Here is a 7,149-nt window from a genome sequence, read left to right as displayed (position 1 = left end):
TATATTCCTGTATAGCTTCCCCTCCCTTAGGTGAGACAAGGAAACTAGAGGGCTGGATGAGATAAATGCCCTATATCCACAGAACTAGAACATACTTCTGGTGAAGAATTTCCCCCCTGGAGACTCAACCTCTTTTATGGAGAAAGCTGTGGTTATATTTCACAAGGATTAGTCTTCCTCTCCCCCACCAAAGTCACAAAGGGATCTTTTACAGATCTTCACAATAAAAATCTGTAGGGTTCCTAGAAGTAAGGCCCATGAAAGTTTGAGGATCCCTCTAAAATCAGAAGTTTCTTACTCTTGTGCTGGTTCACACTCTGCCTCTAGTAATTCATCCAAATCACCATTTATGTGTTCCTAACAATTTATAGCTACAGTCTCCTGTTCCAGGTAAGCAGATATTGACTATGACTCTCTGGATTCATTTGTCACTAAAAATTTCTGAGTGGCAGTTTACTATACAAATTCAGTTCTCTAATAGGTCCAAGAAAAAAAAAATGTAGATTTTGTTTGTTTAACTTCTTCTTATTGTAAGGATAGGAGTGACAGTTTCCAAGTTTTAACATGTTGGATTTGAACAAGAAGTCAACTGTTTTGTTTTGAGTCACTAAGTTTGTGCTAATTTGTTATATAGTAATAGATAACAAACACAATGACATGTAAAATCTATAAACAGATGTCACATACGGTTTTCTCCCAAACACCCAATCACTGTGAAAGGCTAAACAAACTTTTAGACCTAACAAAGGATCACATGGTGCCATAATAATAATCTTTGAAGTGTTATTTATTCCCAGTGACAAGTCAAAGTGTCCACATATATCATCTCATAGTGCTAACCTTTAATTTGAAAAAATATTCAAATTTAGATTCTGCTTGTAAAGCTGGAAATAAGATAGAGTTCATCACATGTTGGTAATATAAAGCTAGAGTTAAATGTTAGACATTTATCTCATACTCTCTAATACCCAAATCCAAAGAGGCCTTTCTCAGTTTTCATTCCCTTCATAGTATTTGACACTTACCTCCCTTCTAGAAATACTCAACTCCCCTGGCTTATGTGTCATTTTTGTCCTTTCTTTTCTCCAGGCCTTCTAGCTTCTCACTTTAGTTGCATATTGCCTAGCCTCTAGTGCTATAGTCTACCTCTACTATTAAGTGAACTTTCAAAGTCAATATAAAATATTATCACCTTTAAAATTAAAAATAGACTGAAATCTAGTTAACTTCTAGATACTCCTTCATATTACTTTACTATTCAAAGGGTAAATTTTGTTTTACTTTTAGAATTAAGGCTTTAGAAACTTTCTTACACTATATTACCTAGTCAGTATATTATCAATAGAGTTGTACTTTCTTCCAAGAAGCTTAATGAAGCACTAAATTGCAAAATAAGCAGTAATCTTCAAAATGCCCTTAAGAGGTACATAAAACTAAATTAGAATAAGACCACTTCAAAGGTTTAGATTCTCTAAAAAGGTAAAGCAAGCAGTTCATTATGAAGAGCGACACTTCTTACATGTTATCACCCAAGTTAAATCAGTATATGAATCAGGAATTCTGGCAGCACTTAATTGGTAATTACTAATGTCACTTTTATTTCAACAAAGAATCTTTTTCCCCATTATTAATTTGCCCTAAAATCACCCATTCACTCACTTTCCTGAATCCTATACACTATACTAAGGTATACCCATGATTTTTAATCTGATGTTTCTTTCTGAACCTTGACTAGCTACTTTATTTTCCATATAGATAATATTTCTCTTTATTAGGCTCTGGCTCCTATGTTAATGATTTGATATCACTCAAAGTTTGGCTTTATTTAACAGAAATGCTATAGCTAAACAAGTTGGGATGAACTAAATTCTAATTTGGATGATTTCTTTCACTAGGCATTATTCCCCTATCCTTGGAAAAATAGTACCCTCAGTGAAAATTTTAGCTACAGAATTGAAAATAATGGCAATTTCATTCTCTAAAAGGCACTGAACTTGAACTAAATTGACCAAGGAGGAAGAAGAGGAGGAGAGAAAACCAGTGCTCTGGAACCCAATCAAAGGGCTATAACACTGAGAAAAATGTATCCCTGAAAAGCTGCTGAAATTCAGGTAACAAAGTGAAAATCTGTTGCATTCTGGTTTGGATGCTGTCATTGACCCCTTCCCAAGCTTGGTCAGTGTGAATTTTGGCTCTGCTTTGGTGCTATAGGAACTTACTTTTCAAATGAAGCTCTGCACTCGCACAGCTGTGTCTACCATCAGGCTGTAAACATGCACATAGAGACTTGAGATGACTGAGCAGAAAGTAAAACCCAGGGCAGATCTGAAAACAGCCTAAACTGCTAACGTGTTTTACCAACACACTGCTCCATCGTCAGATGATGCAAACCTTGCTGGCTGAAGGAAAACCACACCTGGAGGAAGAAATGGTAGAAATCCACAGGAATAAATGAAGAGCACCAGCTGTGGTAAATATGTGGGTAATTTAAAAGACTATACAAATTTTAGTTTCATTTCTTCTCTTCAAGAATATACATAATAGGATTGTACAAAGCAATAATTATATCAATAGAAAGCCAGGTTTATAATAGATATTGATGTAATGTGTGTGACAGTAATAACCCAAAGAAATGTGAAAAAAGGGGCGTTATAGCAGAACAAACTTTCCATATTTTACTGGTATTAAGTTAGTATCTGAAGTAAATAGTAATAAATTAAGATGTGTATCTTATTTCACAGAATAATCACTAAAAAATGTAGTTAAAAAATAAAATAAACTGGTACACTAAAAAGTGTTTATTTAACATGAAAAAGAGCAGTCAAGAGGAAGTACAATAATATGAAAGACATAAAGAAAACAAATAGCAAAATGACAAATGTAAATCTATACATATCAACAATTACATTAAATGTGAGTAGTCTAAACATCCCAAAGACAAAGTAGAGATATTCAGACAGGATTACAAAAGCAATATCCAATTACATACTGGCTATAAGAAAAATACTTTAGATTTCAGACACAAGTAAGTTGAAGTCAAAAGGAGGAAAAAATATATACTAAGCAATGTGTAACAATCAGAACTATGGAGTGGCTAGAGTAATGTAAGACAAAACATGATTTGTAGCAAAAATTATTATTAGACATTAAGAGGAGGATTCCATAATAACATAAGATCAATACATCAGAAAAATATAACCACCATAAGAGTATATTCACCTAAGAAGAGACTTAATATAGCAAAAACTAAAAAAAAAGAGTTCAACAATTTTAGTTTGAGATATCAATAATTAATAAGACAACTAGTGAGAACATCACAAATATATAAAAAAAAAACTTGAACAGTATGAACTGTCTTCATCCATAACTGCAGAATGCACATTGTTATAAAGGACACATAGAGTATTCTTTAGGATAGAAGATATGTTAGGTCATAAAACAAGTCTCAATTAATTGAAAAGAATTGATATTATACAAAAAAAATGTTCTTCAACCCCAACAGAATTAAATCAGAAATCAACAACAGAGAGAAAACACAGGAGAAAAGCTTTGTGAACTTTGGCTGAGAAAAAGTTCTTTGACAGACACTGAAAGCACAATTCCTTAAAGATAAATTGCCTTCTATAAAAAGTAAAACTTCTGTGCTTCAAAAGAGTCCATTAAAAAAAGAATATAAAGCTAAAGACTGAAAGGAAATTTGCATAAATGATATACATGTTCAAGAACTTGTATCAAAATTTTATAAAGACCTAATACAACTCAAAAATAAGAAAACAAACAACCCAGCTTTTTAAATGGGCAAATGATTTGAACAGATACTTCACCAAAAGGAGATAGATATATGAAAGACTAGTAGACACATGAAGAGATGCTTGTCATTATTGGTCATTACAAAAATACAAATTAAAGCCACAATAAAATGCCACTACACATCCATAATAAATAATAGCTATAATCAGAAAGGCAATACCAAGTGCTAGAGAGGGTACAGAGAAACTGGAACCCTGTTCATTGCTGAGTAGGAGTGTAAAATGTTAGTAACATAAAGAGGTACAGGCACTTTGAAAAGTTTAAATATATATATACACTTATTGTATGGTCTAACAATTTCACTGTTAGGAATCTATATAAGAGAATTAAAAACATATTTTCATACAAAGACAAGTACATGAATATCCATAGCAACTTTATTCATAACAGTCCCAAACTGGAAACAATCTAAATGTCAATTAACTGGTAAAAGGATTAACAAAATAAAATACTATTCAGCACTATAAAGGTACAAAATACTGATAAATGCTACAAAATGAGTGAACAGTAAGCCCTTCCAAAGATGCCAAATGCAAAAGACCACATTTTATGTAAGTCCTTATTTATCAAATCTCTAGAAAAGGCAAATTTATAAAGACAAAAACAGACCACCATATTCTACCATATGTTGTGACATAATACCACTGATGAAGATCCTTTAAAACTCAAATTAATGTTATATGGCAGAAATGGCCACTTTATATTTATGAAGTTATTTTTAATTACTTGAAATTTCCATTAACATTGTTAATAGGGATCAGATTTAAAAACAATAAGTTCAGATTATTTGCCCAAAAGAATATGTTATTTAAATAAAAGACAGCTTTTAGGTTTAAAAATAGCATTTATTGTTCACAAATTCCTATCTACTATAGAACATTTTTTATTTTATTTAATTTTTTTCTTCTTGCTCAATGTACCATTTTTTTCCTTTTTGTTGAATTTGTTGGGGTGTCACTGTCAACAAAATTATAGTTTCAGGTGCACAATTCCACAACATATCATCTGTACACTGAAATGTGTGTTCACCACTCTAAGTCAAGTCTCCTTCTATCATCATTTATCCCCCCATACCCTCCTCCAACTCCCCCAACCACCCTCCCCCTTCCCCCCCCATTGGTAATCCCCACAGTGTTGTCCTTGTCCATGATTTTTTTCCTTTTTTTCTCTATCCCTCCACACTCCCAACCCCATCCCAATCCCCTGGCGGCAGACAGCCTGCTCTCTGTTCATAGGTCTGTCTCTATTGTGCTTGACAGTTCATATTGCTCATTAGATTCCGCATACCAGTGGAATCATATGATACTAGTCTTTCTCTGACTGCCTTATTTCACTTAGCACAATGTTCTCCAGGTCCAGCCATGCTGTTGCAAAGGGTCAGACTTCCTTTTTTTTATGGCCCAGTATTATACCATTGTGCAAATGTATGACAGCATTCTTATCCACTTAGAAATTAATGGGCACTTGGGCTGCTTCGAAATCTGGCTATTGCAATGATCATAGGGGTACATATATTATTTCAAATAAGTGTTTCTGGTTTCTTTAGATATATTGCCAGAAGTGGAATCTCTGGGCCATAAGGCAGTTCCATTTTTAATTTTTTGAGGTAATTCCATACTGATTTTTACGGTGGATGCACCAATCTGCATTCTCACCAACAATGCATGAAGGGTCCCCTATTTCCATATCTTCATCAACACTTGTCATTGCTGATTTGTTGATGATAGTAATTCTGACAGGTGTGAGGTGATACCTCATTGTGGTTTAAATTTTCATTTCTCTGATGATTAGTTACTTTGAGCATCTTTTCATACGTCTATGGATCATTTGTATGTCCTCTTAGAAGAAGTGTCTATTCAGGTCCTCTGCCCATTTTTTAATGGGATTGTTTGTTTCTTGATGTTGAGTTGTATAATTTCTTTGTAAATTTTGGATGTATCATTAGCTAATATTTTCTTGCATTCAGTGCATTGTCTTTTCATTTTATTGAAGGTTTCTTTTGCTGTGCAAAACTTTTCAGTTTGATGTAGCCTCATTTGTTTATTTTTTCTCTTGTTTTGTTTGGCTGATATATCAGAAAAAATATTGCTATGAGAAATGTCTGAGATTTTGTTGCCTATGTATTCTTCTATGAATTTTATGGTTTGGAATCTTTAATTCATTTTGAGTTTATTCTTGTATATGGTGTTTGCAGGTAGTCTAGTTTCTTTTTTTTCTTTTTTTTTTTGCACATATCTGTCCAATGTTCCCAAGACCATTTATTGAATAGACCATCTTTACCTCATTGTATAAAAATTGACAATAAGAGCATGAGTTTATTTCTGTACTCTCTATTCTGTTCCATTGATCTATATGGTTGTTTTTATGCCAGTACCAGGCTGTTTTTATTACCATGGCCTTGCAGTACAGTTTGATGTGAGGTAGCGTGATTTGTCCAACTTCGTTCTTTCCCAAGATTGCTGTAGTATTCAGGGTCTTTTGTGATTCCATAAAAATTTTTGAATATTTGTTCTGTTTCTGTGAAATATTCCATTGATATATTGATAGAAATTGCATTAAGTCTATAGGTTGCTTTGGGTAGTATGGACATTTTAATGATGTTAATTCTTCCTGCCCATGAACACAGTATATGTTCCACTTATTTGTATCTTCTTCAATATCTTTCTTTAGTGTCTTATAATTTTCTGAAAAGAGTTCTTTTATATCCTTGGTTACATTTATTCCTAAGTATTTTATTCTTTTTTAAGCAATATGGATAGGATTGTTTTCTGTTTCCTTTTCTGATAGTTCATTATTGGTGTATACATATGCAACTGATTTCTGGGTATTTATTTTGTATCCTGCTGCACTGTTGAATTAATTTATTAGTTCTAGTAGTTCTTTGGTGGGATCTTTAGTGTTCTCTATATACAGTATCATGTCACTTGCAAATAATGACAGTTTTATTTCTTCCTTTTCAATTTGCAGGCTTTTTATTTCCTCATCTTATCTGATTGCTGTGGCTAGAACTACCAACACTATGTTGAATAAGAGTGGTAAAAGCAGACATCCCTGTCTTGTTCCCAGTCTTAAGGGAAATGCTTTTATTTTGTTCATTGAGTATAATGTTGGCTGTGGGTTTGTTACATATGTCCTTTATTATGTTGAAGTATGTTCCTTCTATTCCCACTTTGCTGAGAATTTATTACAAATGTGTGTTAGATTTCATCAAATGCTTTTCTGTATGTATTTTTATGATGATGTGGTTTTTATCTTTTATTTTGTTAATGTGATGTATCACATTAATGATTTGCAGATAGTGTACTAACCATGCATCTCAAGAATTAACCTCATTTGATC

Source organism: Miniopterus schreibersii (assembly GCF_964146895.1).
Source record: "Miniopterus schreibersii genome assembly, chromosome: 1".
Lineage (NCBI taxonomy): Eukaryota > Metazoa > Chordata > Mammalia > Chiroptera > Miniopteridae > Miniopterus > Miniopterus schreibersii.
This window is presented reverse-complemented; position numbering follows the sequence as displayed.